This window comes from Plecotus auritus (genome assembly GCF_963455305.1).
Source record: "Plecotus auritus genome assembly, chromosome: X".
NCBI classification, from domain to species: Eukaryota; Metazoa; Chordata; class Mammalia; order Chiroptera; family Vespertilionidae; genus Plecotus; species Plecotus auritus.
This window is the reverse complement of record NC_137784.1, coordinates 82,019,127-82,032,449: the sequence shown is the minus strand read 5'-3', so window position 1 is coordinate 82,032,449 and position 13,323 is coordinate 82,019,127. Positions and strand designations below refer to the sequence as shown.

Below are 13,323 nucleotides of genomic sequence, written 5' to 3'. Positions count from 1 at the left end.
CTGTGAGACTTTAAACTACAGTAAATCAAAGGAGAATCCTATGGCAACCCATTATACCATAAAGAAATTTAGAGTAAATTTTTATCTAGAATTGTCAGAGAATGGAGGTCTTTGGTGAACTGGGAATTTTGGAGAAAATAAAGGTTAATTGAAGTTCCTTCAGTTCAATGGTTCTCAAAATGAGATCCTGGAACCAGCAGCAGCAGCCACTATATAAAGCTTTAACTGAAGTGAATAATTACAGAGTTGTTTGTTTGTAACAGTTTTATTGAGCTACTAGAGGCCCGGTGCATGAGATTCATGCACGGGGGGTGGGGGGGGGGTCCCCTCAGCCCAGCCTGCACCCTCTTGCAATCTGGGACTCCTCAGGGGATGTTCCACTGATGGTTTAGGCCCAATCCTGCAGAATTGGGCCTAAACTGGCAGTCGGACATCCCTCTCACAATCCTGGACCACTGGCTCCTAATTGCTCACCTGCCTGCCTGCCTGATCACCCCTAACCACTCGCCTGCCTGCCTGATCGCCCCTAAACACCTCTGCCTCGGCCCCCGCTGCAGTGGCTTTGTCTGGAAGGACGTCTGGAAGGTTGTTTGGCTGTCCAGTCTAATTAGCATATTATGCTTTCATTATGATAATTTATATACCATACAACTCATTCATTTAAAGTATAACATTCAATGGTTTTCACTTTTTAACAGAATTATGCAACTATTAACACAATCAATTTAGAATATTTTTATTACTTCCAAAAGGAAACCCCACAGCAGTTAGCTAACACCCCTAAATTCCACCACACACACATCTCAGTTTTAAGCAACCACTATATAATTTCTATCTCTGAAGATTTATCTATCCTGAACACTTTACATAAATGACAATCATAAAATATGTGAGCTTCTGTGACTAGCTTTTTTCCAAGATTCATCCATGTTATAGCATATATCAGTATTTCACACATTTTATTTTACTATTCATTAAATAATGGACATCTAGGTTTTTCCACCCTTTGGCTAATATGAATAATGCTAATATGAGCATTCATATTGAGTTTTTCTATGGATATATGTTTTCATTTCTCTTTGGTATATACATAGGAGTGAAATTGTTAGGTCAAATGCTAGCTCTATGTTTAACATTTTGGTGAAATGTCAAACTGCCACAGTGTCTGTGGCATTTTACATTTCCAACAACAATGATTCCAATTTATCCATCTCCTCACAAATATTCATTATTTCTGTTTTATTGTTATAAACATCCTAGTGGGTATAAAATAGTATTTAATTATAGTTCTGATTTGCAAATCCCTGACAACCAATGACTTTAAGAATTTTTTCATGTGTTCTTGGCCATTTGTATATGATCTTCAGAGAAATGTCGAATCAAAAAATTTTGCCTCTGTTTTTTAATTGGGTTACTTGTCTTTTTATTATTGAAGTATAAGATTATTTCTATATTCTAAATACAAGTATTTTATCCTATTCTGTGGATTATCTTTCTACTTTTTTGATAGTGTACTTTGAGGCACAATTTTTTTTTTTTTATGAAGTCCAATCTATTGATTTCTTGTTTTGTTGTTTGATGCCAAATCTAAAGATCCATTGCCAAATCTAAGGTCATGAAGATTTACCTCAATGTTATCTTATAAGCATTTTATAGTTTTAGCTCTCTAAACATTTAGGTCTTTGATCTATTTTGACTCAATCTATATATATATGAAAGGCTAAGCAACCATCAGACTGTCTGACTGGTAGCTATGACCCATAATGACCACCAGGGAGCCAACGCTCAGACCAGTAGCTAAGACGTGCACTGACCACCAGGGGGCAGACACTCAACACAGGAGCTGCAGAGCTGTGTTGACTTAGAATCTGCGGTTCTTGCGTGATGCACCGGGAACCAGAGAGGAGGGAGCCCAATTCCAGGGTGGGTCACCCGAAAACTACCCTCTTGCAATCTGAGACCCCTTGGGGGGATTCTGGAGAGCTGGTTTCAGCCCAATCCCTGCAGGCCAGGCCTAGGGACCCCACCTGCCAGAGGGACCCCGTTCACTCCACAGGTGCCCTTTGAGCCGCGGTGCTGCCCCAGGTGCAGCCAGCTAGGGAGGGACCATGGGAGGTTGGCTTCAGGGCCTGTCTGGCCCTTCTCACCCAGTCCCACCACGCTGGCCACCTTTTAATAAATTTTTTCAATGTGCACGAATCCATGCACCAGGGCACTAGTTTTGATATAAAATAGGGCTCAAAATTCATTCATTTACATGTGGATATCCTGTTGTCTCAGCATTATTTGTTGGAAATACTATCCTGTCTGCATGAATTGTCATTGCACCCTTATAAAAAATCAGTTTACCTTACCTAAATAGAAATAGTTCCATTCTATTGGTTTACATATACATCTATCCTTATGCCTATACAACACAGCCATGATTAGTTTGTGTGATTAGTTTGTGATTCATTGCATTTTAAAGGTACTGGTTTGATCTGTGGTGATCTGTTTTAAAATATATACTTCAAGTCAATTATTTTCTTAATCACTCATTCCAGTGGTACATATCTGCATCTTTCCTCATACCAATGGTTAACAGTTGGATGCATATTTTTCCATACATTTTATATACTATCACCATAGTTAAAGATGACAGAGAGAGATAAATAGATAGAGATATAATTTAAATATACACTGAGTGACCAGATTATTATGATATCTGAACGCATAATAATCTGGCCACTCAGTGTACTTCTCTTGAGTACCTCATTTATTTGATATCAAAGATACTATAAATCGTGCACCTGATCAGTTTTCCCCTTTGCACTGGCTGATAGAAAGCTCAGGGCAAATAGGTGGCTGATCTCCAGCAAAAGTCTAGAATACTTTTGGTACCCATTTGAGATACAAATACACTGAGTGGCCAGATTATTATGCGTTCAGAGATCATAATAATCTGGCCACTCAGTATATATATATATATATATATATATATATATATATATATATATATGCTTTAACCTAAACAAGCTCATATTAGTCTCACTATTTTGTAGCTTGCATGTTTTACTCAATAACTAAAGAGCATTTTTGTATATCAGTAAATATTAATGCACTTCCATTTTATGGATGCATAGAATTGCATAAAATGGAGATACATGTCTGGTACTCAGGTGGCAGGTCAGTGCTAGATATATTGTTTTTGAGGATTGTCCACATAGTGATAATCGATGCCATATTTTGGGATGAACCACCAAGGTAGAGTACATAATTTATAAGAGATATTTCTAGCAGAAGGCATTATGATGTCATCAGAAAAGAGCATCTACACTGGGCATTAGGACACATCAACTTCAGCACAGATGGACAAGAATTGGATATTAACTTAATCTTCCCAAGGTTCAATTTATCCTTAGAAATATCATGACAGATGTTAGCCATTACCTATCTTTATTGGATGTTAGTAGAACCAAATGAGACAATATATTTAAAATTCTTTAAATATTTGAAAGAAAAATGCTATAAATGCAAGATTTTATGACATAATATCTTTGTTAATTGACCTTATTTGATTTAGAGTGTTATCAAAATATACCGCTCTCTCCACTTTTTTAAAATATTTTTTTATTGTTTAAAGTATTACATGCAGTAGTACATATATCTCCTTTTTTTCCCCCTTGACCTTCCCCCAGCCTCCCCTACCCGCTGTCGCATGACCTCATCCCATCCCCCCAGTGTCTTGTGTCCATTTGTTGTGCTTATATGCATGCATACAAGTCCTTTGGTTGATCTCTTCCCCCCCTTCCCAACACTCCCCTGCTTTCCCACTGTAATTTGACAGTGTGTTTGATGCTTTACTCCCTCTGTATCTATCTTTTTGTTCATCAGGTTATAATGTTCTTTATTTTCCATAAATGAGTGAGATCATGTGGTATTTTTCTTTCATTGCCTGGCTTATTTCATTTAACATAATGCTCTCCAGGTCCATCTGTGCTACTGCAAATGGTAAGAATTCCTTCCTTTTTATAGCAGCACAGTATTTTTTTTGTGTAGATATACCATAGTTTTATAATCCACTCATCTGCTGATGGGCATTTGGGTTGTATCCAAATCTTAGCTATGGTGAATTGTGCTGCTATGAACATAGGGGTGCATATATCCTTTCTGATTGGTGTTTCTAGTTTCTTAGGATATATTCCTAGAAGTGGGATCACTGGGTCAAATGGGAGTTCCATTTTTAGTTTTTTGAGGAAACTCTATTCTGTTCTCCACAATAGCTGCACCAGTCTGCATTCCCACCAGCAGTGCACGAGGGTTCCTTTTTCTCCGCATCCTTGCCAGCACTTCTCATTTGTTGATTTATTGATGATTGCCATTCTGACAGGTATGAGATGGTACCGCATTGTCATTTTGATTTGCATTTCTCGGATGATTAGTGACTTTGAGCATGTTTTCATGTGTCTCTTGGCCTTCCTTCTGTCTTCTTTCGAAAAGATTCTATTTAGGTCCGTTGCCCACTTTTTTATTGGATCATTTATCTTCCTTTTATTAAGTTGTATAAGCTGCCTATAGATGTTGGAGATTAAACCTTTATCAGTGATAACATTTGCAAATATGTTCTCCCATACAGTGGGCTTTCTTGTTGTTTTGTTGATGGTTTCTTTTGCTGTACAAAAGCTTTTTATTTTGATGTAGTCCCATTTGTTTATTTTCTCTTTGGCTTCCATTGCCTTAGGGGCAGTATCAGTGAAAAAGTTCTTTTGGCATATGTCTGAGATTTTTCTGCCTGTGGATTCCTCTAGTATTTTTATGGTTTCCCGTCTTATATTTAAGTCCTGTATCCATTTTGAGTTTATTTTTGTGTATGGTGTAAGTTGGTGATCTAGTTTCATTTTTTTGCATGTATCTGTTCAATTTTCCCAACACCATTTATTGAAGAGACTGTCTTGACTCCATTGTATGCTCATGCCTCCTTTGTCAAATATTAATTGAGCACAGTGGTTTGGGTTGATATCTGGATTCTCTATTCTATTCCATTGGTCTATATGTCTGTTCTTGTGCCAGTACCAGGCTGCTTTGAGAACAGTGGCTTTTGTAATACAACTTGAATTCTGGTATTGAGATCCCACCTAAATTGTTCTTATTTCTCAGAATTGCTATGGCTATTCGGGGTCTTTTTTTATTCCAGATGAATTTTTGGAGAGTTCTTTCTAGGTCTGTGAAATATGCCATTAGTATTTCAATGGGGAGTGCATTGAATCTATAGATTGCTTTGGGTAGTATGGACATTTTATTTATATATTTATTTCTTTAATTTTTCTTTTTTTTTCTCTTTTTTTAATTTAATAAATCTTTATCTTTCAGATTATTACAATTGTTCCTCTTTTTCCCCCCATAGCTCCCCTCCACCCGGTTCCCACCCCACCCTCTGCCCTTACCCCCCACCCACTGTCCTCATCCATAGGTGTATGAATTTTGTATAGTTTCTTCCTGCACCCCCCACACACCTTTCCCCTCGAGAATTGTCAGTCCACTCCCTTTCTATGCCCCTAGTTCTATTATATTCACCAGTTTATTCTGTTTATCAGATTTTTTATTCACTTGATTTTTAGATTCATTTGTTGATAGATATGTATTTGTTGTTCATAATTTTTATCTTTATCTTTTTTTTCTTCTTCCTCTTCTTAAAGAATACCTTTCAGCATTTCATATAATACTGGTTTGGTGTTGATGAACTCCTTTAGCTTTTTCTTATCTGTGAAGCTCTTTATCTGACCTTCAATTCTGAATGATAGCTTTACTGGGTAGAGTAATCCTGGTCATAGGCTCCTGCTATTCATCACTTTGAATATTTCTTGCCACTCCCAACTGGCCTGCATACTTTCTGTTGAGAAATCAGCTGACAATTGTATGGGTGATCCCTTGTAGGTAACTAACTGTTTTTCTCTTGCTGCTTTTAAAATTCTCTTTTTGTCTTTTGCTCTTGGCATTTTAATTGTGATGTGTCTTGGTGTGGTCCTCTTTGGATTCCTTTTGTTTGAGGACATTTTAATCATGTTGATTCTACCCATCCATGAACATGGTATGTTCTTCCATCTGTTTATGTCTTCCTCTATCTCTTTTTTCAGTGTCTTGTAATTTTCCGCGTATAGGTCTTTTACCTCCTTAGTTAAGTTTATCCCTAGGTATCTTAATTTTATTGGTGCGATGGTAAATGGGATTGCTTTTTTTGTCTCTCTTTCTGTAAGTTCACTATTGGTGTGTAGAAATGCCATAGATTTCTTGGTGTTAATTTTGTATCCCACTATATTGTGGAATCCATTTATTAAGTCTATGAGTTTTTTGATGGAGTCTTTCTGTTTTTTTTTTACGTACAATATCATGTCATCTGCAAATAAGGACAGTTTACTTCTTCTTTTCCAATTTGGATGCCTTTTATTTCTTCTACTTGTCTAATTGCAATGGCTAATACTTCCAGTACTATGTCAAACAGGAGTGGTGAGAGTGGGCATCCTTGTATTGTTCCTGTTCTTAGGGGAAATGGTTTTAGTTTTTGCCCATTGAGTATGATGTTGGCTGTGGGTTTATCATATATGGCTTTTATTATGTTGAGGTATGATCCTTCTATTCCCACCTTGTTGAGAGTTTTTATCAAGAAAGGGTGTTGGATTTTGTCAAATGCTTTTTCTGCATCAATTGATATGACTATGTGATTTTTATCTCTCAATTTGTTTATGTGATGTATCACATTTATTGATTTGCAGATATTGTACCATCCCTGCATTCATGGGATAAATCCTACTTGGTCATGGTGTATGATCTTTCTGATGTACTGCTGGATCCGATTTGCTAGAATTTTGTTGAGGATTTTGGCATCTATGTTCATGAGGGATATTGGCCTGTAATTAATTCTGTCATTGTATTGTCTTTATCTGGTTTTGGTATTAGGTTGATGCTGGCTTCAGAGAAGGAGCTTGGAAGTATTCCTTCCTCTTGAATTTTTTGGAATAGTCTGAGGAGGATAGGTTTTATTTCTTCCTTGAATGTTTGGTAAAACTCCCCTGTGAAGCCATCTGGCCCTGGGCTTTTGTTTGCTGGAAGCTTTTTTATGACAGCTTCAATTTCTTCCATAGTTATTGGCCTATTGAGATGTTTAGATTCTTTCTGATTGAGTTTTGGAAGGTTGTATTTTTCTAGGAATATGTCCATTTCCTCCAGGTTGTCCAGTTTGATGGAATAGAGTTATTCATAGTATTTTTTAACAATCCTTTGTATTTCGGTGGGGTCTGTTGTTATTTCTCCTCTTTCATTTCTGATTTTGATTATTTGGGTACTCTCACTTCGCTTCTTGGTGAGCCTGGCTAGTGGTTCATCAATCTTGTTTATCCTTTCAAAGAACCATCTCTTGGTTTTGTTGAACTTTTGTACTGTCTTTTTGGTTTCCATGTCGTTTATCTCCACTCTGATCTTTATTATTTCCTTCCTTCTGCTTACACTGGGCTTTTCTTGTTGCTCTCTTTCTCTTTGAATTGTAAGGTTAGGTAATTTATTACCATTTTTTCTTGTTTTTTTTTTTTGTTTTTGTTTTTTTTTTGCAGTAGACTTGTAGAGCTATGAACTTCCCTCTCAAGATTGCTTTCGCTGTATACCATAGATTTTGGATTGTTGTGTTTCCATTGTCGTTTGTTGCCATGAAGTTTTTTATTTCTTCTTTGATCTCTCTGGTAACCCAGTCATTGTTTACTAGCATGCTGTTTAGTCTCCATGTGTTTGATTTTTTTGGATTGTTTTTATTGTAGTTGATTTCCAGTTTTATGCCACTGTGATCTGAGAAGATATTGATATGATTTCTATCTTCTTGAATTTGAAGAGACTTTGCCTATGTCCCAACATATGGTCTATCTTTGAAAATGACCCATATGCACTTGAGAAGAATGTATATTCTGTGGCTTTGGGGTGAAATGTTCTGAAGATGTCAATTAATTCCATCTGGTCTAGTGAGTCATTTAGGATTGATGTTTCTTTGCTGATTTTTTCTTTAGAGGATTTGTCCAATGGTGATAATGGGGTATTAAAGTCCCCTACTATGACAGTATTGCTGTCAATCTCTCCCTTGATATCCTCCAGGAGTTTTTTTATGTATTTGGATGCTCCTGTATTGGGTGTGTATATGTTTACCAGAGTTATTTCTTCTTGTTGGATTGCTCCCTTTAGTATTATGAAGTGGCCTTCCTTATCTATTGTTATGTCCTTAACTTTGAGATCAAATTTGTCAGATATAAGTATTGCTATCCCAGCTTTTTTTTTTTAATTTCCATTTTTCTGAAAAACCTTTTTCCATCCCTTCACCCTCAGTCTGTGTGCGTCTTTTTTTCTGAGGTGGGTTTCTTGTAGACAGCAAATATATGGGTTGTGTTTTCTTATCCAGTCCGTTACCCTATGTCTTTTGATTGGTGCATTTAATCCATTTACATTTAAAGTTATTATTGATAGATACTTATGTGTCACCATTTTTTTTCTTTAACCCTGTGTTCCTTCTTTGTTTCCTATTTCTTTTTTTTTTCTTTTCTTTTTTTTTTTTTTACAGCAGACCCTTTAGCATTTCTTGCATTGCTGGTTTTGTGGTAATAAATTACCTTAGTCCTTTTTTGTCTGTGAAGCTCCAGATTTCACCTTCAATTTTGATTGATAGCCTTGCTGGGTACAGAATTCTTGGATTCAGACCCTTCCTTTGCATGACTTTGTATATTTCATGCCATTCCCTTCTGGCCTGATGAGAAATCAGTTGCTAGTCTGATGGGGGTTCCTTTGTAGGTAACTTTCTGTCTCTCTCTGGCCACTTTTAAGATTCTTACTTTGTCGTTGGTGTTTGCCAATTTAATTATAATGTGTCTTGGCGTCGGTCTTTTGGGGTTCATTTTGCTTGGGACTCTGTGAGCTTCTTGGATTTGTGTGGGTTTTTTCTTCCCTATATCAGGGAAGTTTTCTGTCATTATTTCTTCAAACAGGTTTTTTATTCCTTGCTCAGTTTCCTCCCCTTCTGGAACCCCTATTATGTTGATGTTGTTTTGTTTTATATTGTCCCAAAGTTCCCTTAGGCTATCCTCCTGCTTTTTAATTTTTTTTTTTCTAGAAGCTGCTCTACTTGGGTATTTTTCCTACCTTGTCTTGGTGCTCACTGATGTGGTCCTCTGCTTCTTCTAGTCTAGTCTTGATGCTTTCTATTGAGTTCTTTACAGCAGCGATGTCATTTTTCATTTCTTCTTGGTTCTTCTTCATTTCCTCTTGGTTCTTACACATATTGTTGAATTAGTCTTCCATTCTTTTCAGCCACCTTATTACCATTTCTCTGAATTTTTTCTCTGACAGATTGCTTGCATCCATTTCGTTTACTTCCTTTTCTGGTGATGCCAGCTTTTCTTTCATATGTGGGCTTTTTCTTTGTGTCTCCATGGTCTCTCTTATCCGGATGTCTGGTAATGTAGTTCTCTCTCTCCTGCGTTGATTTAAAGGCACAAAATACAACACAACCAGGTACAGCACACGAGGCATTGAACAGAAATGTATTCATGATATTAATAACCCTAAATAAAGGTGACCAGCAGGGAAAGGCAAATTAGAGGATAGGAGAGAAAGAAGAAGAGAGAAAAAAAGAAAGGAGTGCAAAAATGAAATTGTGAAAAGGAAAAAAAAAGTAAGAGGGGAACAACTACATATATGGGGAGAAAACTCCAATAGAACAGCCACTAATCCCAACAAATGCCAGCAACAATACCTGGAGATGAATACAAAGTACAAACAACAACTAATATCAGTGAGGCAAGGGAAAACAGAAGCAAAAATCAAACAAAAACAAAACAAACAAACAAAGAATAAGCAAAACAGTCTCACAAACAAGCATATAAAATTGATAAAATCAACAATCAAGCAAACAACAACAAAAGGACAGAGAGAAAAAAAATCTTCTTTGTCAGTGAAGACAGAGAAGAGAGAGTTGTGTATGGACTTGAAGCAGAGGATTGGAAATTAGATATATAAGTATGGTGAAACTTTAACAGGGGGTAAAAAGAAGGAATAGGGAAAATCTAAAGCAGGAAAAGGGTAAGAGAAACAGGATAACAAAAGGGGAAAATTTAAAAAGAGAGTGATGGCATATAGGTAAAGTTGAGATAGTGTAAAATGATGCTAAAGAAAAGATGAAAATAGAACGTAGAACACTAATCCCAAAGTAAAATAAAGAGAAAATAAAATGACACTTTTTTTTAAAAAAAAAAGGTAAAATAGTAGTAGCAATAATACTGATTGAAAATAAAAATGTAATAATTAAAAAGGTAAAATCAAGTGAGGAAAAAAGAAAAAAATTAGTTTCTTAAGTAAAAGTTGAAAAAAATAAAATAAAATAAAAATAAAAATGTGCAGTAGTGAAGGTCATTCACTTCCTCTACTGTTCTGTTTGGCACGCCTGTTTCCTAGTCAGGACAGTATTGCTGTTCCCTGCACTCCACTGCTCCTCAGTGTTGTAAGCCAGTCCTGATTTTTAAGCAGGCAGTGTGTCTTAATTTCTTGTATTCCTTTATTTGTGTTTACACAAGAGACAATTTGTGATTCAACCCCTGGGTGGCAGTGTTTCTGTATTGACCTCTGGGTCTATAGGTTCTTTCTAGCCAGTGCTTAGATCCTGCTTTCCCTGTGGCACTCAATACTGTCTTGTGGGAGTGGGTTACCCCAGAGTTTGTTCTCTGATGGTCACTCCCCTCCCTGATTCCCAGGTTCCAGAAGAACAACTTTCCCCTGCAGTCTCCTAGGGTGTCCCCAGTTGGGCAATCCTATGTATTGGGCTTAGCAATCAGAAGCAAGGATTCAAAGAGGAAAAAGAAAAAAGAAAAAGAAAAAGGAAAAGAAAAAGAGCCAGCGCAATTGTGCGATCTCCGAGGCTGCGCACAAGTGTGTGCATTCTCTCCTTCCCCCCTGGGTCCAAACAGCCGTCACACCTCCAAAATTTTTAGGCTGTCCCTTTGTGTCAGATCAAAACGGGTTGATTTTTAGAATTCCCTTCTTTTAGCAGCTCTGATGACCCCCTTCCACATTTAGGGATCACGCCAGCCCCAACAGCCATGGATTTTTCTAGGCGCAGACTTCCCCTGATCCTTCAGCTCCCGCAGTGCATGCGTTTCTCTCTCCTGCCAGGACCAGAGACTTCACCTTATCCCAGGTGAAATCTGACCTTTCAGTGGTGGAGTGTAGAGCTCCTCTGAATCTGCTTGTTTGCGCCAATTGAGGACTGATCTTCTCGGGTTCGCAGCTGTTTGGTGGGTGCCCTAGTTATAGATTTTCAGGCTTCCAATAACATCCACTTTCCCCTTTAAGATGGCACATCTCCGTGTCCGAGCCAGTAGCTCCAGGAGGGAACCCAGCAGCAGTGGGTGCTGCCTGGTCAGGGGAGCCCTGTCCAGGAGTCCCCCCACCTTCTCCTGGAGTATAGCTGTCCCTCAACTTACCAGCAAACACTCCCCATTTGACAACACACTCTCCCTTTGTTTTCTCACTCACACAGTATCTTGCACTCTGCCTTGCTGTCAGCAGCCATCTTCAAGACGTCTCTCTAATCTCTACTTTTTCTTTTTCTTAAGAGAAATTTTATTTTGTCATCTCCCAAGTTATCAATTTAGCTTGTTTGTCTTATGAAGGCAAGTAAGATAAGGCCAATTTAGTTGGAGAAAACATCTGACTCTGAGGAAACTAGCTCTGGGAGGCAATTTAGGGAAGCCAAAGAAGCTGGTGAGTTACTGAGTTATAGACAGATGTGAAGACGCAGCAAGTGAAGAAGAAACTGATTAAAACATTGTTGGAGCTGTGAAAATACTTTGATCTAGATGAATTTTAAAAAAATAACGTGGAAAGTATATAATAGGAGACTTTAATAGTACCTACCAATTTCTTTAATAGGTGGGCAATAACAGGGCAATTGCTGAATCCAGTGCAAAGTAGGTTCATAACTGAGCCAAAGTGACTCTCAGCTTCCAATCTCTCTCCGCTTTTTACCCTAATCTGCAAACATGAGCAAACTTCATTTCCAGCAAATTTGTTATAGTGGTGTGAAATAGGAAGCAAATGTGTTTCCCTAATATTCAAGTATGTCTCCTTATACCATGACAACACAGTAGTTTCCTAACTCTTCTGTAACTTTGATTATCCAGTCTAAAAAAGCTTGTGACTTCTAAATAATTTGAAATCATCACACTTTTGTGTACACATGTGTAATGCACTAGAGAAAAATATCTTAAATTATTAACTTAAGGAAGTACTTAAATTTTGGGGAATTTTCAATGAACATATCATTGATTTACGCATTTAGGTTTCATAGTCCTAACTTAAAGGAACTTACAAACAGGAAAATAAGATTCCCATACGTGAATGACATAACCATTAATGAATACAAAATAGAACATAATGAAGTTGAGGGTAATATGAAATGATTCAAGAAGTCATTCTATTCAAGAAGTCATTCTGCACAAATGGATCACCACTGGGTCATTTGAATCTTTATTAACTCTAATTTTCATTTGGTTATAATTTTAAAAGCTCTCTTGCTATATGTATAAAAGTTCAATTTTATATGAGCTCTTCAGGAATACTCTTATTGTACAAAGTGAAATATATTAATAGTATGTAAAGTAAGGAAGACTTTTAAATAAATAATAGAGTTAAGTTCCTCTTCTGAAATCCAGTGAAAAAGGATATCATTGACTTATTTGAGGCAATGAATTAGAAAAGTGCCAATTGGCATGAAAAGCAATTAAATATTAATCTCTAACTATCTTTACTTCTCTCCAGAATTTCCTTCTATTACTTTGACTTGTTGGTTTGTGTTAGGGGAAAATACATCTTACCTTTTCCCTAAAATGAACAGGTAACTGAATATTCAGTCAGTTATTTTTCCTTCCTTCTTAACTTATTCTCTAAGACCAAGTAGAAAAGATGAGCAATTAGTTTTTGTATTTAGCTAAATTGTGGCTCTGGCTTAAAATAGTTATGAAATAAATATAAGGCAAAACTAGGTTTTTAGTGTCCCCAAGTATTCATAATATATTTTGTAAAAAAAGTGTGAAATGGTTGGCAGCGGCAGAACATTCTTTAACATTTCTCTATGATTTTCCAGTGGATTTACCAATAAACATTAAACTACTAGAGAACAAACCTAGGCACATATTTGTCTTTAGGGGAAGCAGGTGGAGCCTGATTTATCCAGTTGGAAATCTTTGTATTAATTGTATTACAAAGGCATGAACGAATAAAACAATCAACTTGTACCATGAGAATTCTATGGAAGTTCAAGTT

At 36.9% G+C, this 13,323-nt stretch overlaps 1 protein-coding gene across 1 annotated transcript in view; it reads right to left on the bottom strand.

Moving 5' to 3' along the window:
* The window catches only part of NRK (Nik related kinase), a gene marked incomplete at its 5' end in the record, with an annotated part of 219,759 nt that overhangs the window by 77,039 nt on the left and 129,397 nt on the right, over positions 1-13,323 (bottom strand). The gene's annotated exons all lie outside the window — the stretch shown is intronic.